Below are 22,205 nucleotides of genomic sequence, written 5' to 3'. Positions count from 1 at the left end.
ACTACAGCTGGATTTCTTTGTAGTAGCAAGTTGCATGTGTGTTTTCCTTGTTGATTTATGGATGCATGGTGTATGTAAGTATTTATTTGGTTATGTTTTTTCATTGACATGGAGGTTTTCCTGGATTGGCAATAGTTTTATCCTTTCCTTTCCAATTACTGGATAGCTATGGTGTTGAGGGTTTTCCCATTTGATTTTTTTATTGTTGGTGTTCATAATTCCTTATGGATATGGGTTGGAACAAACGCTTCAAAATTCTTGGAATAGCTTAGGTTGACTTACTAGTCCTAGATCCTAGGTTTGGACAAATGCTATGGAGCCCTTAGTGGATTGATTTTCTAGTCCCTGGAGACGGTTTGGAAAAATGATCTAAAGCCCTTGAAGGTTGTGGGTTGTGTTACTAGTTCCTAGAACCTTAGAAAACTTGCGTAGAGACTGATCTGGTTGGTGTTAGTGATGTACGACCATGAGGTGGAATCACTGGTTCAAGTTTGAGGTGGCTTAGCCTCTAGAAGCCGTGGTTTGGTTTTGTTTGTTTTATTACATGAGATCCCATATTCACACTTGGAATATCATGTGGGGTGATTGGCTAAAAGGGAGATTTGGTTCAGCTCAATCTACAGTCGGGTGATACTTGGAAGTCCCTGAATTGGTTGGTATTTTCATATATTAAGAAGAGTTGTTGTTCCATTGTGATTCATGCATATTTGTAGCGATTATTTTAGTGATATTATAGCTGAGTTTCCATGGTTCCTATGTTGGTAATTTAGTGGTTATTTGTTGGTTACATGATGTATGTTATTTATGGCTCCCGTCATGAATGGTTTATCTATTGACTGGTTGATGAATGTAGTGACTAATAAGTGTTTTTGCAGATATGTGGAGAGGGGATAGGGCCTTTTCAGTGATTCTCAGATGAATCTCAGACTTTTATGATGAGATATGCATTCATGACCTGTAGCTTACATGTATGCCATGTGTTTGACGAAATGCCTAGTATGTTATGGTCAGTCTAGGTCAAGTTCTAAGTTAAGATTGAATGTTTAACTTTGTCATTATGTCAATTATGATTCTATGGTGAGCTTATTGAATTAATGAATAGATATGTATTTATAACCTACAGGTATTATGTACACAAATTGTTTGTATAAATGAGTAATTTGGACCTCCAATTTCCCAAGGTCATAACTTTAGCATAAGATCTTTGTTTTACTATCATAATACTTTGTTTTAAATATCTCCACTAGGAGGTCGAAAACAAATTTGTAAATTGGTCTTGCACTTTTCCGGTCTCTCTATTTTCCCTTAAAATGTTGTTTAGGCCCTCAAAACAACCTCAGAAGTTTATACCCTGAGAAAAATACCAAAAATAGAAAGCTATGTTAAATTTAAGGAAATGAAACTAAAAAGTAATGGTTTTGGATCAAGTTAGGATGATAACATTATGATAATGTGTCACTGGGTGTTTGTAGTCAGTTATGGACATGTGGACCCCATTTTCCACAAGTGCATCTTGGAAATCGGGTCTCACATAATAACTCTCATCTCATGTTTACCCTGGCGAGCTTGTGAATTTGGGTAAATGTGGGAGGAGGCGTTACAGGGTGGTATCAGAGCTTCTAGGTTCAAATACTTGGACTGGATGGGTGGAATGTGTTTGTCATGCATGCATGTTAGTTGTCCATGTGTTTGTTATGCATGCATTATGATGGTCATTGTTGTGGTTTTGTGTCATCATGATGTTGATGTTGGAATGATTGATATGTTGATTTCATTATATATACATATGTTTTTCTAATATGGACTTACTTTTGCAGAAGAGATAGGCTCCCCTAAACTTCACTAAGGTATGTTTGATCATGTTTATATTTGGTTTATTCAAGATGGTATGTTTACAGGAAGAAGATCAGAGATGGAAAGCAAAATGGTGGACTACAGTTCAAGTGATTCTCCCTACATATCAGATGAACAACATGGTGATGGGTACTCCCCTAGCGTAGAAGATACATTGAGAAGTTTGAAAGAAAAGATCAAAAATTTTAAGGCAGATAACAACAGGATCATTCAATCACAAGAAAGGCTTTCCAAGGCACAGGAAAAGCAAGTGGAAGTTAATGCAATCATCCTTTAGAGTCTATCATATTTACATATACGGGGACCACTTAGGATCATTCATGGAAAGGAAGAAGGGACTAATGGGGCATATGGTAGTAGGTCATAGTCAGATATGGTAGGTTCTTGGATACACTTAACAGGATGGGTGATGACTATGAGCTCTATTCTAGTTCTAGTTCAAAGAGACAACACCATCATCACCATCACCATCAATATAGGAGGAGTGAGAAGCAATACTTGTTAGAGGATTTCAAGAAATAAAAGCTTCCTACATTTGATGGAGAAATGAAGAAGTCACAAGATACATAAGCTTGGTTGCTTAGGATGAATAAGCTTTTCAACTTACATGATTATTCAGAAAATATGAAGGCCAAGATAGCTACTTTCAATCTTAAAGGAAAATAAGATATTTGGTGGGAATATGTAAAGAATGTCAGAGGCATTCGAAAGGAGGAGATGACTTGGAATGTGTTTGAGAAACTTTTCAGGAAGAAGTATCTATATGAAAGATACTATGATGAGAAGGAAAAGGAGTTATATGAGTTGAAGATGGAATCTATGACCAATGAGAAGTATACTAGTAGATTCTTGGAGTTGTTGAGATATGTGCCTTATCTTAAGGAGGAGAAAGCAAAGATTCAGATATTCATCAATGGATTGTCAATATCATTCAAAGACGGGATTGAGCTTAATAATCCTAGATCATTGGAGGAAGCCATCAGAGAGTTGAAACATTGTTATGAGCAATCAAAGCATAGGTATGAGTCTAAAGAAGATTGGAAAGGTAACAAGAAGAATAAGGGAAAGTGGGTGAAGAAGAGAGGAAATCCACATGATACAAATGACAAGGAGAATGCATTGCTACACAAGAAGTTCAATGTAGCTAACAAAGGAAAGGGATTTCATTCGAGGAGAAGAACAAGGGTGATGGCAGGAAGTTTTTCCAATGTTGGACTTGTGGAAAATATTATTGCAGGAGGGATTTTCCACAACATCAGGGTGGCAAACCGTAGATCTATAGTGCTCTGGAGGCACAAACAGTTGGGGATGTTGGACAAAGTATTCCTTGAGTCTATGCAGCATTGGATAAATGGTAGGTGGATCACCAGGAATCCATTATCGAGATGGATGATAAGATCTGTGATCAAGTTGTTTCTATTTTGATTGACCATGGATCTAATTATAGTTATGTTGACCTTGACCTGGTGGATAAATGTGGTTTGAGAAAAGAAGCGAATGTAGAGTCTTGGTTAGTGCAGTTGACTACAGGTACTAAGAAGAGAGTTCATCATTGGGTAATATCTTGTGCATTTGAGTTGAATGGTTTATCCACATTAGCACATCTAAATATGCTTCCATTGGGATCATATAATATGTTATTAGGTATGGATTGGTTGTATGTTCACGGGACTAAGGTGGATTGCTATGAAAAGGCTATTGAGTGATGATAATGGAGAATAGATAATCTTGGAGGGTAAGAAGAAGGTGACATCAATTAGAATGGTTACAACTATGTAGGCCAAGTGCAGTAGTAGGAAGGGATGTGTATTATTTGCAGTTCATATTTCCAGTGATAAAGGTGAGGATGTTGAGGATGTTGAGGTCTTGAAAAGGTATCTAGTTTTACAGCAGTTTCAGGATGTATTCCTAGTAGAGATCTTAGAATTATCGCCTCACAAGGAAGTGTACTTTTCTAGTGAGTTGCTACTGAGAGCAACACCAGCATCAAAGACACCGTACAGGATGAGCACTCTAGAGTTAGTGGAACTAAAGTTTCAGTTGAAGGAAATGCTTGACAAGGGATACATTATGCCAAGTGTGTTCTTATGGGATGTGCTAGTATTTTTTGTAAAGAAGAAGGATGGTACTCTCAGATTGTTCATTGACTACAAGCAGTTGAACAAGGTGATAATCAAGAATAGGTACCCATTATTGTGGATTGATGACTTTTTTATCAGTGGAAGGGAGAAGCAGTGTTCTCGAATGTTGATTTGAGATCAGGATATCATCAGGTACACATCAAACAAGAGGATGTTTACAGGACTCCTTTCCGAACTAGGTATTGGCATTATGAGTTTGTTGTTGTTCCTTTTGGTTTGACTAATGCTCCAACTACTTTCATGTGTTTGATGAATAGTGTGTTTCTTCCTTATCTGGACAATTTTGTGATTGTATTCATTGATGATATATTGATATATTCTAATAATGAGGAAGAGCACACCAAACACTTAATAGTAGTGTTAAGCAGGGAAAATTTTAAGAACCCCCCCCCCCCAAATTTATAAATATAATAATTGGGCGAATCTCCATGGTATATAGGAAAAATGGAAGGCGATTTTATCAATAATATAATATGTATATATAATTTTCTGGCGAATCTCTCACCAGGCATGGCGAATATTTTACTCAATTATAAAATCTTGTAAGAACTTGGCAAGTCTTTCACTAAATAATAAAACTTTGTAAAGTCCTAGTGAATTTTAGCATTGTGAACTCTTAGAGAATTTTTTGAAGAAGTATAAAACCATATATGATAAGAGCCACATGGTGGCAATATCACTATCTTTTTTCACATTTCCACGACATGGAACTTGTCTATAAAATTATAAAAAAACCAACCAGGAACAAGAACAACTCAAATGCTTTGTGAGAGCTAGTCTAGAAAAAAGCAACAAATAACATGTCGGCAGAATTGTTCATCGGTGAGCCGCTATTTCGTGGGCAATCTGTAAAGGAGCGGTTGGATATCATATTTCCAAATCCGGGAAAGCCTTTCCCATCCCTCACAAGATTTGTTAAAAATGTTGGGTGTCTAGAAGGTGTGGATTTGCTGAAACAAATGTTACAAGTGGATGGAAACAAAAGAATAACAGCTAATGAATCTTTGCAACATCCATACTTTCAGTCCTACAGGACTATAAACAGCTGCCATAAAGATTAAAAATGGAAATCAGCTACAAATCTCTTGATGACAACACTATCAAGATAGAGGCCGATGCTCTCTTAAAGACAGAGCTGCTGGAAATGGAAGCAGGTGCTATGAAGCTGACACTAGTAAAAGATGGGACATCATAGCTTCCCATAGTGCATCCCACTCTGGGACAATCAGTTTTTTGATGTTTTGCAGATTGGGTTACAGTCTTGCAACTTGTTTTGGATTTGTCACCAACCTGACGTTTTGCTTCTAATTTATTTTCATCTGGTGATAAACAAAGTGTCAATCTTTTCTCAGGATAAAATAGTATTCTTTACAGACATATTAACATGGCTGAAAAGTCCAGGACAATATGAACAGGACAGCTTCCAGGTTTTTTTGAAGATTTCTCCTATCAATTTACTGCCGGAGGGTTTTCTGTGATTTCTTGCACTTCTGAAATTTAATCAAATTTCTACTTGAAATAAAAGTTCAGAAGAGACTATATCACTAATGCTAAACACACATAATTGAGAATCCGATATGAAGCATTGTTTTTTTGGGTGTGTTACAACTTTGGTGACCATGCAGCTCAGTCATTGCATGTTCAATTTGTAACTCCACCTTGAAAGAGTGAAATGTGTGGTGTAGGATAAGAAGCTCTTTGTTAAGGCGCAATTGTTTTTCCCCAAAATTCTAATATCTAGATTCTATCTTGTTCATGTCTGTGTCAGGTGATGTTTCTTTTCATGTGCATGTGTTTAGTCAGATATAAAATACTCAAGTTCTCACCATCCTGGGCTACAGTGGCCATTCTGATGATCTATTTCATACTCATTGCATTTTTCTAATAAAATGACATTATATTGATTTAAATTATGTGATTGAAATAGGGATACAAGAGCTTATTTGTATTTGAAGGTCTATAGGGCAGAGTATAAGCTCTGTTGGCATTATGATTCAGGTGTTGTACTTGATGGCAAACTCTTTCAGATGGTAAATCAAGAAGGACGCAGGAAATTTTGTTCAGCAAGTGCGTCCCCGCAGGTATTCCATACAGAACCCGCGTCCAGGGACGCTGGCCAGCCGTTCAGAAGGTGCGTCCGCCCAGTGCACACATTTCAAGGTAGAGAAAAGCTCGTGGGGGCTTCTTGTGTGGTATCTAGCCGACGGTTGCGTGTTTCTTTGGTGTCGGCTCGTGGTATTGTTCCACGCTTTGGGGAGAAGCTTGCCTATATAAAGCAAAGGAGTTCATTTGGATTATGCATCATCTTGGTTGATCATCTCTTGGTGTGATCTAGTCCATATCTTTAAGGGTAAATCTTCTAATGGACTACGATCTATATGGCGCATGATCAGATCTGTGGATCTGAGTGTTTGGGTTGGTTCTGAAGTCCTCTTATCTTCTATATCTAAAAGGACGCAGATTCAGTGAAGGGAAAGTGCGCCGGGACGCAGTACAGTAAAGGATCAGGTGCGTCTCTGAAGCGAAGGACGCGGCGCGACTGTGGTATTGGGTGCGTCTCTGAAGCAAAAGACGCGGCGCGATAGTGTTGATGTGTGCGTCGGTCGCAGACAAGAAAAAGTAACAGTGCGTCTGCACGCAGAACAGCATAAGGTATACTGCGTCCAGTCGCAGGCCACAGAAAGAAAATATGCGTCCCTGTCTCAAGATGATCTGTTAACTGTATATTTCTGTTCATAAGGTGTTCTGGGTTGTTTCTGTAATTACTGATCTGATATCTGTAGTAGACTGTATCTGTTGTATACTTGTTGATCATTTTGAAAAAGAAGTAGGGGGTTGTAGCTCCCTTCCAGGAGAAGTCTGGAAAACAAGAAAGAGTTGTAGCTCTTTGCAGGTTGCAGCCTGCGTGCTGGTAAAGGACTGCACCAGTACAAAATCATTGTAAAAAGAATTTCTTGAAAGAAGATAGAGACATTATTGCAGCAGGTGGTTTTTCTCCCGCATTGGGTTTCCACCTTACATCTTGTGTTCTTTGGTGTGACTATCTATTTTCTTTATTCATGCTCATTGTTTTATGGTACTGATATGCAAGAATATTTCAAAAGATCAAATAAGGAAGATTTGGTAAATTGCTAGATAATACTGATTCCCCCCCCCCCCTCAGTATTATTTCCAACAATTGGTATCAGAGCAGGTCCTTCAGAACAGCTTGATCGCTTGAAGGTAGATCGTTCATCATGAGCAACTACGAGAGAGAAGCATCAATCAGGCCACCCGTCTTCGATGGAACAAACTTCAATTATTGGAAGGTAAGAGTTACTGCATATCTTCAATCTCTTGGTACAGAAGTTTGGAACATTGTAGAATCAGGCTATGCCTTTCCTTCAGTTACTCCTACAGATCCAGCTGAGAAAAAGCAGTATGAAACAAATGCAAAAGCAGTCAGTACTCTATTAGGAAGTATATCTCAAACAGAGTTCATGAAGGTCATGCACTTCAAATCAGCAAAAGAGATATGGGACAAAATGATCACTAGCTATGAAGGAGATGAACAGGTAAAAGAAGCTAAACTTCAAACTCTCAGGATTCAATATGAGACTCTCAAGATGTATAATGATGAAAGTGTGGCTAATTATTTTCTTCGAGTAGATGAGATTGTTAATTGTATGAAAAATTTGGGTGAAGAAATAAAAGAGACTATAGTAGTTCAAAAGATTCTAAGATCTTTATCTCCCAAGTTTGAATCTAAAGTATCTGCAGTAGAAGAAAAGGAAAATCTCTGTGTTCTCACTATGTCTCAGCTGCATGGAATTCTAACTGCTTATGAAATGAGAAAGGGAGGTCCATCAGACAGAAGGGAAGCTGCTTTTAAAGCATCAGGCAAAGAAGATCACTATGAAGCATGTCATGTTCCAGAAGAAGAGGAAGAAGAATCAAACTTTGTCAGAAATCTTCAAAGGGGTTCTGGAAGGTTCAGAGGAAAGCTACCTTTCAAATGTTTTGCTTGTGGAAGAGTAGGTCATTATGCTGCAAAATGCTCTTATAAGGATAAAGGAAAGGAACCAGTTAGATGGAACAAGAAACAGGGTACAAATAAGAAAAGCTACTACACCCATGAAGATAGCGATGGCTTATCAAACAGTGATGAAGATGAACAAGGTAACAAATATAGATTGTTAATGGCATTTGAAGATGATAATTATGAGGATGCTATAGATGTGGATAACCTTTATGATGAAATTACTAGACTCAAGAGATGTATAGAAGAAAAGAACATGATTATTGATACTCTACAATTTCAGATTGATGAAAAGGAAAAACATCTTGAAAAATTAGAAGGTGAAATTGTTGGTCTTAGAAAAGAAATTGAGAAAACAAAAACTATTAATCTCAAGTTTGTCAAAGGATCTGAAACGTTGAATGAGATTATCAGTGTGCAGCGATCTCCTCTAAATAAGACAGGTCTGGGCTACAATGGAGAAACTTCTCAAGCTTCCACTTCAAAAAGTTATCTTGATGCAGCAAGAAGAAATGAGCAAGAACACAAGGAAGATCATCAGGTAAAGCAGGGACAAAATTCAAACTATCAGGGGCAATCCAGCTTAAGGGTGAACAAAAGCCACAACCAGCCACAGGTAAAACCTTCTCAATTTGGTTCAAGAATAGATGAAAATAGAAATTACAATCAGTCGGCTGGTAGATTCAATAATCGCAGAAACTTCTTCAATGGACAATGCTTTTCTTGCCATAACTTTGGTCACAAAGCAGCCCAATGTGTTGCGTATAAAACAATCATGACTAGGGAAGCTCAAAAACAAAGAAGCATGACAGGGAATACAAAAAGGACCTATAACAATTTTTCAGCTCTTGAAAATGAAGTTGAATGCTCTATTTGCAATAATTTTGGACATGAAGATGTTGAATGTAGAAGCAGGTTTCCGGAAAGAAAGGTACAAGAACAAAAAAGGGAACAAACCTCAGGCACCAAAACATGGAAAATAAAGGAACCTCAAACAGAAAGATGTGGGATAGCATTCTATGCAGAAGGACAAGAAAATCTATGGTACATTGACAGTGGATGTTCAAAGCACATGACAGGTGATAAAGAAAAACTTGAATCTTATTCTAATTTAGAAAAGGGAAAGAAAGTCTCTTTTGGAAATGATACTCCTGCAACTATAAAAGGAAAAGGTATTGCTCCTTTAAAAGAAGATGTTAAGGCTGGAAATGTTTTGTTTGTTGATGGACTAAAGCATAATCTTCTAAGTGTAAGCCAGATGTGTGATCAAAGAACCGAGGTTATATTCAGATCAAATGGATGTCTTGTTCGTGATCTTGATACAGGTAAAACAGTTCTCAAAGGAAAAAGAACTTCAAATAATCTATACATTTTTGATGAAGAACAACAACAATGCTATTTAATCAAGGATGAAGAGCACTGGTTATGGCATCGAAGATTGGGACATCTAAGCTTCTCACAAATAAGGAAAGCTTGCAAATATCAGGCAGTTCGCGATCTTCCAGATATCAAAATTCCTGACAACACCATGTGCAGATCATGTCAGTTTGGAAAACAGACTAGAACTAACTTTCCAGAGAAAGAAGGATCAGCCAGTATGCCTCTTGAGCTAGTACATACAGATGTATGTGGACCATTCAGAAAAAGAACACCTAGAGGAGAGGAATACTTGATATTATTTATTGACGATTTCTCCAGGTTTGTTTGGTTAGGACTTATGAAGCACAAAGATGAAGCTTTCGAAAAATTCAAATCCTTCAAAGCCTTGGCTGAAAATGAATCAGGTCACAAGATTAAGTGCCTCAGATCCGACAGAGGTGGAGAATTTACTTCAAATGAATTTTTCGATTTCTGTGATGAACATGGAATAAGGAGAGAATTTTCTACAGCTAGAACTCCTCAGCAAAATGGAGTAGTGGAAAGAATGAACAGAACAGTCCAGCAAATGGCTCGTGCTATGCTTGATGAATCAGGAACTCCTGCAACCTTCTGGGGTGAAGCTGCACATGCGGCAGTTATTATTCTCAACAAGACAAATGTCCGAGTGAACAGCACTCAAACTCCTCATGATCTCTGGAGTGGTAAAACTCCTTCAGTAAAGCACTTCAAAATCTTTGGGAGCAAATGCTATATCAAAAATACTGAGGAGCAGCTTGGCAAACTTGATCCTAGAGCAGATGAAGGAATTCTTCTTGGCTACTCTCCACATAGCAAAGCATACAAATGCTACAATAAAAGACTTGGCAGAATTGTTGAAAGCATTGATGTAGTGGTTGATGAGAAAGGATACATTCCTAGGCAAATACATCGTGAAGACATTGAAGAAGATGAAAGCTACCCTCAAAGACAGAATGATGAAGAAGAAGAACCGCAAGAACAATTTCAAGACGGACCTCACGAAGAAGCAGAAGAAAGAACAAGAATAGAAGAAAAGACTCCATCCAGATATGTTCAAAAGAACCATCCAGAATCTCAGATCATGGGACAAAAGGAAGCAGGTATACAAACTAGAAGAACAGTTGCAGAAGCTTCAAGTTATTTGGCATTACTCTCCTCTACTGAACCACAAAATGTGAAAGAAGCATGCAAAGATGAATGTTGGGTGAAAGCAATGGATGAAGAACTTGAGCAAATCGAAAAGAACAATACTTGGGAGCTGGTTCCTAGACCAAAGGATAAGAATGTTATCGGAACAAAATGGGTTTTCAAAAATAAATTGAATGAAAATGGAGAAGTAATTAGAAACAAAGCCAGACTTGTTTGTAAAGGGTATGCACAGCAAGAAGGAATAGACTTTGAAGAAACTTTTGCTCCTGTTGCAAGACTTGAGGCCATCCGAATGTTTCTTGCTCTCTCAAGTTGTCAGAACTTCAAAGTATTTCAAATGGATGTGAAATCAGCTTTTCTGAATGGAGACTTGGATGAAGAAGTGTACATTGAACAGCCAGATGGTTTCATTCTTGGAAACGATCCAAATCTTGTATGCCGATTAAAAAAGGCTCTCTATGGTCTCAAACAAGCTCCAAGGGCTTGGTACTACCGGTTGGACAAATATCTTCATCAACAAGGTTTTTCAAAAGGTTCAGCAGATAGCAATCTTTATATAAAAGTTGAAAATGACAAATTACTAATACTTGTTGTGTATGTAGATGACATTATTTTTGGCAGTAATGAAGAAGCTATGAGTCAAAGCTTTGCCTCAGTCATGCAGAAAGAATTTGAGATGTCCTTGCTAGGAGAACTGACATACTTTCTTGGTTTGCAAATCCAACAAAAGAAAGGAGGAATCCTTTTATCTCAAACCAAGTATCTCAAGCAGATTTTGAAGAAATATGGCATGGAAGATGCAAAACCAGTATGTACACCCATGGTTACAGGATGTAGTCTCAGTGCAAATGACGAATCTGCAGCAGTTCATCAACCAACCTACAGATCTATGATTGGAAGTCTACTATATTTGACAGGTACCCGACCAGACATCATGCATGCAGTTGGAATAGTTGGAAGGTTTCAGGCAAATCCAAAGGAGACTCATCTTCAAGCAGTAAAGAGAATCTTCAAATATCTTCAAGGGACTCAAAATTATGGCCTATGGTATCCTAGAGATACAGATCTCACTCTTCATGCTTATACAGATGCAGATTGGGCCGGAAGCGTGGATGACAGGAAAAGCACAAGTGGTGGTGCATTCTTTATGGGTTCTAGACTGGTATCTTGGTTCAGCAAGAAACAGAGTTCAATTGCCTTGTCTACAGCTGAAGCGGAATATGTTGCGGCTGCATCTTGTTGCACCCAACTTCTTTGGATGATGCAGACTTTGCAGGATTATCAAATCACTTGTACACCTCCTATTCCTATCTTATGTGACAACACAAGTGCAATCAGCATCTCAAAGAATCCGGTTATGCATTCAAAAACCAAGCACATACCAATCAAGTACCATTTTCTCCGGGAACAAGTACTTGAACAGAAGGTCAAGTTGGAGTATGTTCCTTCTAAGGAACAAGTTGCTGATATTTTCACCAAACCGTTGCCCAGGGACACTTTTGAATACCTCAGGCAAAAGCTGGGGGTTGTTGATGCATCATCTCACTGTTGACCATCTTCCTATTGATGGTATAGGCTCAGGGGGAGCACATAATGCATTGTTGGCATTATGGAGAAGGAGATCTTGGAAATAGCTGCAATATGTCTCTGTCTCCTTCATGATGGATTTCTGGTTACAAATCTGGAGAAGCATGAGCATAGGGGGAGCATACCCTTTGCTCTTGATGTCAAAGGGGGAGAATGATGAAGCTGAAGATTATGTGGTTGCCATCAAGTCCAAAGGGGGAGTTTGTTGGCATTATGATTCAGGTGTTGTACTTGATGGCAAACTCTTTCAGATGGTAAATCAAGAAGGACGCAGGAAATTTTGTTCAGCAAGTGCGTCCCCGCAGGTATTCCATACAGAACCCGCGTCCAGGGACGCTGGCCAGCCGTTCAGAAGGTGCGTCCGCCCAGTGCACACATTTCAAGGTAGAGAAAAGCTCGTGGGGGCTTCTTGTGTGGTATCTAGCCGACGGTTGCGTGTTTCTTTGGTGTCGGCTCGTGGTATTGTTCCACGCTTTGGGGAGAAGCTTGCCTATATAAAGCAAAGGAGTTCATTTGGATTATGCATCATCTTGGTTGATCATCTCTTGGTGTGATCTAGTCCATATCTTTAAGGGTAAATCTTCTAATGGACTACGATCTATATGGCGCATGATCAGATCTGTGGATCTGAGTGTTTGGGTTGGTTCTGAAGTCCTCTTATCTTCTATATCTAAAAGGACGCAGATTCAGTGAAGGGAAAGTGCGTCGGGACGCAGTACAGTAAAGGATCAGGTGCGTCTCTGAAGCGAAGGACGCGGCGCGACTGTGGTATTGGGTGCGTCTCTGAAGCAAAAGACGCGGCGCGATAGTGTTGATGTGTGCGTCGGTCGCAGACAAGAAAAAGTAACAGTGCGTCTGCACGCAGAACAGCATAAGGTATACTGCGTCCAGTCGCAGGCCACAGAAAGAAGATATGCGTCCCTGTCTCAAGATGATCTGTTAACTGTATATTTCTGTTCATAAGGTGTTCTGGGTTGTTTCTGTAATTACTGATCTGATATCTGTAGTAGACTGTATCTGTTGTATACTTGTTGATCATTTTGAAAAAGAAGTAGGGGGTTGTAGCTCCCTTCCAGGAGAAGTCTGGAAAACAAGAAAGAGTTGTAGCTCTTTGCAGGTTGCAGCCTGCGTGCTGGTAAAGGACTGCACCAGTACAAAATCATTGTAAAAAGAATTTCTTGAAAGAAGATAGAGACATTATTGCAGCAGGTGGTTTTTCTCCCGCATTGGGTTTCCACCTTACATCTTGTGTTCTTTGGTGTGACTATCTATTTTCTTTATTCATGCTCATTGTTTTATGGTACTGATATGCAAGAATATTTCAAAAGATCAAATAAGGAAGATTTGGTAAATTGCTAGATAATACTGATTCCCCCCCCCCCTCAGTATTATTTCCAACAAGCTCACACCAATCCTTGTTATTCTCTGCAAGAGAAAATCAGTTTCTATTTCACTCCTCAATAACACTGACTAAATCTCAGTTTGAAAATCAGTTAAATTAAGAAGACTAAATCCCAGTTTGAAAATCAGTTAAATTTAGATGAAATTACTCATTCAAAATCATTTGGATGAGGAAATTGTCAAATAATTGTAAGTTGTCGTCTTAGAGAACATGAAGGGAGCACATTCGTCATATTCTACCAACTGCAACATACCTACCTTCAATGCACTCTCTGTAAGGACCATAACAGGAGCAAATGTGGACCCATGTACAAATTTTTACTGCCTCAGGGTTTGTTTCGTCCTGTGACTACTAGGTTCGTTAGTCCTTCGCATAACTCTCGAACAAAATGAATCCAAGAGTGGAATATAGACTCTTTACACGCAATTTATTTTCTAGAAAGTCTATACAGAGAAATGAAAGTTGCAAGTATAAGAATTATGCTTCAAAAATGAATTTTCTTGTGTAGTGAGCTATACCAAGGGTATGCTTTTGCAAAGTTTTATAACAGAAAAATTTGTCAAGAGGAATTTATTAAGGAAATCTCTTGTTAGAAATGAAATCCAGTTGAGTTGAGATAAAGTCCATAGTTACAAAGAAGTATTGTTGTGGAAAGCAATTCCACTATGACATTCCTGTACATTTTAATACAATATAAAAGGAAATTGATGTGATTTCCAAGCTACTTGAATCCATTGAACACAGAGAGAATCAGTTGAGAACTGATGAATGAACATGGAAATCGATGTAATTCCTAAGCTACTTGAATCCATTTTGAACACAGAGAGAATCAATTGAGAACCGATGAATGAACATGAGCTGAAGCAAAAGGACACTATCATTAAGCTAGTTGACCCTGAAATTGAAGAAAATGATCATGTCAAACAAATCTACTAGCAGTGTACTAATAACGGTAAAATCGACTTGCAAGAAGAAAGTAACTTAAATACCACATTTGTTGGAAAATGAAATCAATCAAAAATGTTCTAACCAGAGATGAAGTTGATTCAAATGAAAGAAGTTCAAATCAGGGTGAGGTGAACCCAATAAATGAGATGTCGATAATCCCAGGAAAAATCAACTAGCAACAATGAAGGAAATCGATTGAAATAATTAGTTAATTCCATTGTTAAGATTTCAACTTGGATATCATTTGTTGCCCAGGTACATTCTCTTGGAGAAATCGACCTGCATGTTAGGATGTAAATAAGTTCCAATTAAACAGAACATTTTTATTTGAGGGGAATTGAGGTCCAAAAGAGCAGAGTTCTTGGCAGAGGAACAATATAACTGCAAATACCCATTCAATATCTATGACTGTAGATTGAAGTTCTGCAACCTTGGAAGCACTATTGAGTACTTAACCAGAGCTGTAGAATCATTGGTACTTTATTAGATTTGATATGCAATACAATGCTTGATTCGCCTTGATTCCCATTTATTCTGTTTAATTTCTGCATACTGATTCCTACTGATACCGTTCCAACTGCTTGAAACAATAACATTTTCAAAAGGTCTCTTTCACTCTCACTTCAATTAGAACAGTACCCCTTTCTCTACTACATTCATGCACATATGCTTACATTTCCAATTCTGCAGATTGGTTTTCATGAAATTAACCAATACTTGTTTTGCATCTAACGAATTCACATAACTAAACAAAGCACTGAAAATATCACCAAAACTGAGTGGCCTCTCTAGTATTACAAGAAGATTTATTCAAAAGAAACAAGAAGTTATTTTAAACTACCCTAGAACAAGTCCATGTGGATGCTTATTTATGACATGCCACAATGCTGTCCATCAAAATATTTTCCTAAAAATTGTCTCTATATTGGGTTTCAATGGTAGGAGTTTTAGAGTTTTCCCTGATGATGACTTGATTTTAAAATAACTTACTTACTTGGGACCATTCACCCTTAATTTCAGAGGTGGCCGTGGTAGAAGAGGCAGGCACTCATCTAACAGTCGAAAGCCCTTTACAAAGGGGAATGGTACCAGCATAGAGAAGAAACACAGATGGTTTGAAGAGGATGATGGATCTGCCAAAGATGGACGATCAAATAAGGTCCAAAAGCTGGAAAATGATGGTGAATTACAGGCATCTGAGACTTCCGAAGCTGCTGAGGATAATTGAGCACCTCAGATGATTCAGCAGACCATGCCATACGCTTTATTTTTTTTTATTGATTATAGCTTTATTTTCTTGAACAAATTTTGGGTTTCATATTGTATTTCTTGCCTTTTCTTTTTTCCCTACAAAAGGTGTAGGCATTAAAAATTTTGAAGTTAGAGATGTAGGATAGTTTTAATGTTTTGGATTTGAAGGCTGAATTTTTTAAGGTGTAATGTTATAGAACAGCTTTGCAATTACCTGAACTCGAGAAGAAGCGTTTCATGGCAATAAAAAATTGCCAAAATATAAATACTATATAATTATAAGTTGAGCTCATATATTTGCAAAATCTGTTAGATTCTTACAATTATTATTCTTTTAGTGATGAGATTAGTATGTTGTTAAGTCAGTAGAATGGTACCTGTCTCTTCATGTTATTATGTAGCAAAATGGTACCATGGAAGGAATATGACCCACGAACATATAGTGGTGGAATTTTACACAACCTAAACCATTCTTATTGAATTTTGTGGATATTGTCATGATTATGGCTTGGTAATTAAATAAAAAGGAATTAGGTTCAGTCCTTTACAATAAGTGATGAATATGCACATTAGTATGGTGACAAGGTCTTTAGTTATTGCTATTGTTAACCATAAATCCTTCCATCGATGGAAACATTTCTATGGATGAAAAGTGAAAATGCAGTGTGGTGTGTGTTGTGATATCCTTGAAGATGAATTAATGCATTCTACTGTGTAGCTTTTAACTTTTGATTCTCATTAATACCATAGTATTCACCGGTACACCTTTGCATTGTCTTCTGTGATATTCAACCTGAATCTTGAAAACCCTGCATCTGTTCATTCCTGATATTATGCAATAAAAATTGCTAGTGTTATAAATGAAATTTGAAAATTAGACATGGCTACTCTGTTTTAATAGTTGGTGAATGCTAACCATTAACTATTTGAACCCTTGGTCCTTTTGTTAGACCAAAAACGCATCAGGCATGGCCCTTATGGCGCATCAAAGAAGGATCTCAAGCTTCAGCACATTTTCATATTTTTTACTTGAACAAGCTTGACATTTTTGTAACAGAAATGATTCAAATGGCTAGCCTTTTCCATCATAAAATAAACTTGTTTGCTACTTTTTTTTCCATCGTTTATAACTGGTTAGTCCCTTCTATTGACTTGACTTTACATATATGGTTGTAAGGCCTCCTGGTTTTAGTCATCCATTAAAACAGGGGATATTTGTGCACTAAATGTTCACTCCATGCTTTATTTTTCTGCTGAAAAAATATTTGAATCAACAATAACCTCACAATCATGTTCAAAAGGCCTCTCATTGTCATGCTTATTTGAACTAAGCACTAATCCAGCATTGTAGGCTTCCTATCATTTCCTTGATTTTAGTCTCTACTTCAAAGCAAGATCATTCTAAAGCTACATTTATAAAAAATGATCTATTATTATTTTTTTGAGTAAAGGTTCGCCTTTTCATTATGCCATCAATCATTCACAACTGATTTGACCTTGCATTATTGATTTTCCCGATGGGAAAACAGACCAATAACACAAGTTTATGAAGGGAAAGTAACCCCAAAGCACAGAAGTTGGGATCTTTCTAATGATGGGCATTACTGCAAGGCAGCCAACCGCCATCAGAGATTGCAACAAATTACTCAATTGTTGATCTTTCACCTCAACAGGAAGCAGGTCATCCACGTCCTTGTCAACATTAAAAATTGATTCATCAACTGGGCATCCATATTCCCATTACTTGCGGCCAACTGAATTGTGGTCTCTTTCAATTCCTTAAGTGCCTGCATAAATGGTTGGGACATGACAAGACAAATAAATAAAGGGAGAGGAAAATTAGATAAAATGAAACACCCAAACTCAAAAATAAGACCATTACCAAGGCAGGTGGAGGCTGATAAACCATTGGGGTCTGCATTTGCTCATAGGCTTCTTGCATGTTTCTGTATAATTGCCCTAAGGTTGAATTTTTCTGCATACTTTTCCAGATTGTTGTCACTAACTTGCTAAGCACCAACTGTAACAAAAGTACTTGTAAGTTACTCGTCTATAAAATGTCTGAATTGTGTCTTTTCCCTGAGAAGCTGCAATTGATAATTCCAATATATTAGTACCTGATGTTTGAGGGTAGCTAAGCCTTTCATGTGCATTGGAGATTCAGGAATAACACCATTTGAAGGAGGTATGCCAACAATACCACATAAAATAGTCTGTCACAATAAAAGGAAAATTTATGAATCCACTAGAGATTTTTTATGGAGGTGAAAACAAAGAATGAAGAGTCGGGCAACTACAAAGGAAATCCCTTATGGCTTCAACACGTCTTCCTTTTATCCCTTCAAAGCTGTCATGGGTCATGATGGCTTGATCAATGATCGCATGCTCTTAAGACCATACACACCCTAATACCAATTGAAAGAAATAAATAATGATCTAGAAACGAGAAGAAGAAAGAAAGTGGTGTAAAAGGCCCAAAATCAAATCGAGCAAGTGCCCTTGATTATATAGGATATTAATCATAACCACCTTATAATAGTCAACCCTAACATGTGACCAAGTTCATAATACATAGGATAAAATCTGTATTACAAGATACACATGAAGATGTTCAAGGACTTAAGATTAGGAGTCATGACTAAGCCAAGTCACTATGTTAATGGACTTAAAGTCAATGCAATTAATTAAGCATAGAAATAACATCTCTATGTAGCGGCACTTAAAATATTACAAAAGGTGATCATTCACTGAGGTACATTCCAAAAAATATATAATTATTGTTGCCACATCATCCAGATTTAGAATAATAATCTATTGGAATGGACACATTGATAAAAATTTCATTGTTGAGTTTGGGTTTGAGTTATTTCTTCCTCTAACTGCTCTCCAAAGCTAACTATTCAAACCAAGTCACCCTTCAATGACATACAACTCACAAGGTTCTCAAAGGCAGAAAAATCAAAAGCGTATAACAGTTAATATGTCCTTTACTGCTCCATTTTCAGGTGAAAGATTCTCAGTAATATAAACAGATCTTCCAATAGTCAACATGTAACAACAACCAAGAAAATATAGGAATCCACCAATAAACTATAATGCAAGGTCTTTTTTCTCTTTTCGAAAGGTTTCCATGAAAAACCTGTTCAAATTCATTTGTAGAGTAAGCACATAAAACGTTAATGTAATTAACCTTAAGCATGGAACATAATTCTTCTTAATCTCCATGATATTCAAGAATCAAACTCCAATGGCAGCATTGGCTTCAACACGTCTTCCTTTTATCCCTTCAAAGCTTCCATGGGTCATGATGGCTTGATCAATGATCGCATGCTCTTAAGACCAACAGTCTATACATAATTAGACTACAGTCTATACAACAGTCTATACAGACACTGTGTTCAATCCAGATTTTGATTACAAACACCATTGAGGCCAAAAGGTATGCATTAAGTGGTACTAGAGCAATATGAGAGTAGCCAAAAGGTATGCATTAAGTGGTACTAGAGCAATATTGATGCTCTTGGGGATTGACAAGTGATTGAGGAGGTTTCTGCAGTGAACCAAAAAGATTTATAAGATTGCTCGTGAAGAAGAGACATCAAAGTTGAGACAAAGAAACCAAGAAAATTTTGGGCAAGAGGAACCTAAGAAAAAAAGTGAGGAGAGAAAGAGATTGAGAACGGAATACAGGATTGGAGCATATTAAAGAAGTACCAACCAAGTGTAGAGCTAGGAAGAACTGAGATATTGAGACCTCAGAGATTAAGGAACTAGTAGGTAACTGGTTTGTATTTTTTTTAAATGTATACAAGGAGTTAATCCTTACAGTGGTAATAGTAGAAGGAGTGGTAACAGAGGACCAATAAAGTTCTTAAAGTGTATGGCAAGAAACTTACGACAAATAGGCTACAAAACAAAACATAGAAGGTTTCTAGCTGAGGTCCTCAAAGAGAAGAGAACAAGTGGAGTTCTCAAAAGGTGAGAAAAGTGTAGAAGCCATAGAAGACCAGAGCATGCTCAAGTGGGTTCCAGAGGAGGGAACCAGAGGAATACCAAAAGCCTAGGTTGAGGTGAAGTGGGTGAGATATTGGGTAACAAGTGATGGAGAAGAATTGTTAAAGGGGCTTGAGTGTAGCTCACAATGAGCAAGAGAAAGCTCACAAGAAAGGAGGAAAGAAGATGGCTACTGATGGACATAATTCAAAGAGAGGCCATAACAAAAGGGAGAAGCATGCCAAGGAAAATGGCATGAGTAAAGAAGAAATTGAAAAGAAGATTTATGAGTTGAAGGAGAGATTCAACATAGTCAAAATGAGGCTTGAAAGAGAATACCAAAGGTAGAGATGGGACCTAAGGAAGAAGGCCAAATTACTTGTCAGAAAAAAGATTTTAAGAGGAAGCCCCCTAAAGCTAGAAAGCTAGGGAGGAAGATGAAGCACCTGTTGAGCCTAAAGTTGAATTAGTTCACTATTTTGAACCAGAGCAGGGAATAGTCCTTGATGATGAGGAAGATGTTGAAGAGAGACTATCAGAGAGTCTCATGGACTGCATAAAGAGTTCAAATCAACATATGGATTTGTTGATAGAAGATATGGTGGAAAAAGCATCATAACAGTAGAGGGAGCTCCACAAAGAGGATGTCGATGAGACAATAAATGAAAGTCTCATGGGAGGTTAGCTAGAAGTTCTCGTAACATATATACCATATGGGGCTAAAGAGCTTGGTGATTATGATACTGATGCTATGTGTATAGATGCAGATGATAAGGATTTTCGAGAGGGACAATCATTCATAGTTGTCATAAGAATAGAAGAAAGAGAAGGAGTACCTTCCTAAAGCATGGAAGGAAGACAAAATTTGACGTTGGAGGCATTAGAAGAGGCCAGGTAACCTTTTATTTTTAAAATTGGTGAATTTTATGTGAATGCATGCTTTGCATGTGAGGAGAATGGACAACTGGTCCAAAAGGAGAACGAGAGCACTAAATTGATCCAAGAAATCCAAATTGAGGTAGTAGATGCTAGACAATCCTCAAGGAAGGATGAGTTTCCAAAAGGAAAAAACAATGCATAATGAAGCCAAGATAACCTTGCAAGCAATTTTCAGAAGTGACCATGGATCCTAGCAGCCATGTGAAAGATGTGAAAGTATTGTCAAATGGCAGTACATTCTAAATTTACTCATATTACACTTGAGAACTAGAACACATACCGCTTGAGAAGAGAGCTGCTGCCGCTTCAAGTACCTCAAGCTCAAACTAGTCTGTTGTTCTTTCTTGCATCAAAAGAACTGAGTACAATAAGAAACAAGTTCCATGAGTATAAAATCAACAAATACAAATGAATATTACATTTTTTATCATCACCCAACGAACAAGAACCAAACAAAACTCAAGTCTAAGGGAAGGTTTATCAACTTGATGTCGAAAGAAGTACCATGAACAGGTATACCCCATCTTCCGGAAAGCAATTGCAATCCCTGAGAAAAGAAATCATCTTATTGTCTACCACAGTACAAACTATCGACATCTGAGACAAAAATTCATTCCCAAGTAGTCCAAAGCACCTCATAGCAGTTTCTCTATTACAAATCAGACAATATTAATACAACAGATTTCTTGCCTCGAAAACTTTTCAGCAATAATAACTGTCAGCAATATACCAAAAGTGAGGAGAGAAAGAGATTGAGAACGGAATACAGGATTGGAGCATATTAAAGAAGTACCAACCAAGTGTAGAGCTAGGAAGAACTGAGATATTGAGACCTCAGAGGTTAAGGAACTAGTAGGTAACTGGTTTGTATTTTTTTTTAAATGTATACAAGGAGTTAATCCTTACAGTGGTAATAGTAGAAGGAGTGGTAACAGAGGACCAATAAAGTTCTTAAAGTGTATGGCAAGAAACTTACGACAAATAGGCTACAAAACAAAACATAGAAGGTTTCTAGCTGAGGTCCTCAAAGAGAAGAGAAAAAGTGGAGTTCTCAAAAGGTGAGAAAAGTGTAGAAGCAATAGAAGACCAGAGCATGCTCAAGCGGGTTCCAGAGGAGGGAACCAGAGGAATACCAAAAGCCTAGGTTGAGGTGAAGTGGGTGAGATATTGGGTAACAAGTGATGGAGAAGAATTGTTAAAGGGGCTTGAGTGTAGCTCACAATGAGCAAGAGAAAGCTCACAAGAAAGGAGGAAAGAAGATGGCTACTGATTGACATAATTCAAAGAGAGGCCATAACAAAAGGGAGAAGCATGCCAAGGAAAATGGCATGAGTAAAGAAGAAATTGAAAAGGAGATTTATGAGTTTAAGGAGAGATTCAACATAGTCAAAATGAGGCTTGAAAGAGAATACCAAAGGTAGAGATGGGACCTAAGGAAGAAGGCCAAATTACTTGTCAGAAAAAAGATTTTAAGAGGAAGCCCCCTAAAGCTAGAAAGCTAGGGAGGAAGATGAAGCACCTGTTG

The 22,205-nt window shown here is 37.7% G+C and overlaps 1 long non-coding RNA gene across 1 annotated transcript; it reads right to left on the bottom strand.

Annotated features, from left to right (window-relative positions):
- Positions 1-17,635: 17,635 nt before the first annotated feature.
- Positions 17,636-21,049, bottom strand: LOC149242401 (uncharacterized). The gene is made up of 3 exons (XR_016245721.1): positions 20,961-21,049; positions 17,866-17,961; positions 17,636-17,768 (listed from the first exon to the last, which is right to left on the bottom strand). It is a non-coding gene; the product is annotated as an uncharacterized LOC149242401 (long non-coding RNA).
- Between the last annotated feature and the right edge of the window lie 1,156 nt (positions 21,050-22,205).

The sequence above is a fragment of the Pinus tabuliformis genome, chromosome 8 (genome assembly GCF_031772625.1).
Source record: "Pinus tabuliformis cultivar Carrire ecotype Pingquan chromosome 8, CPIR1, whole genome shotgun sequence".
In the NCBI taxonomy this organism is placed as follows: Eukaryota; Viridiplantae; Streptophyta; class Pinopsida; order Pinales; family Pinaceae; genus Pinus; species Pinus tabuliformis.
Note: the sequence above shows the minus strand (reverse complement) of the source record. Positions and strands in the feature narration are given on the sequence as shown.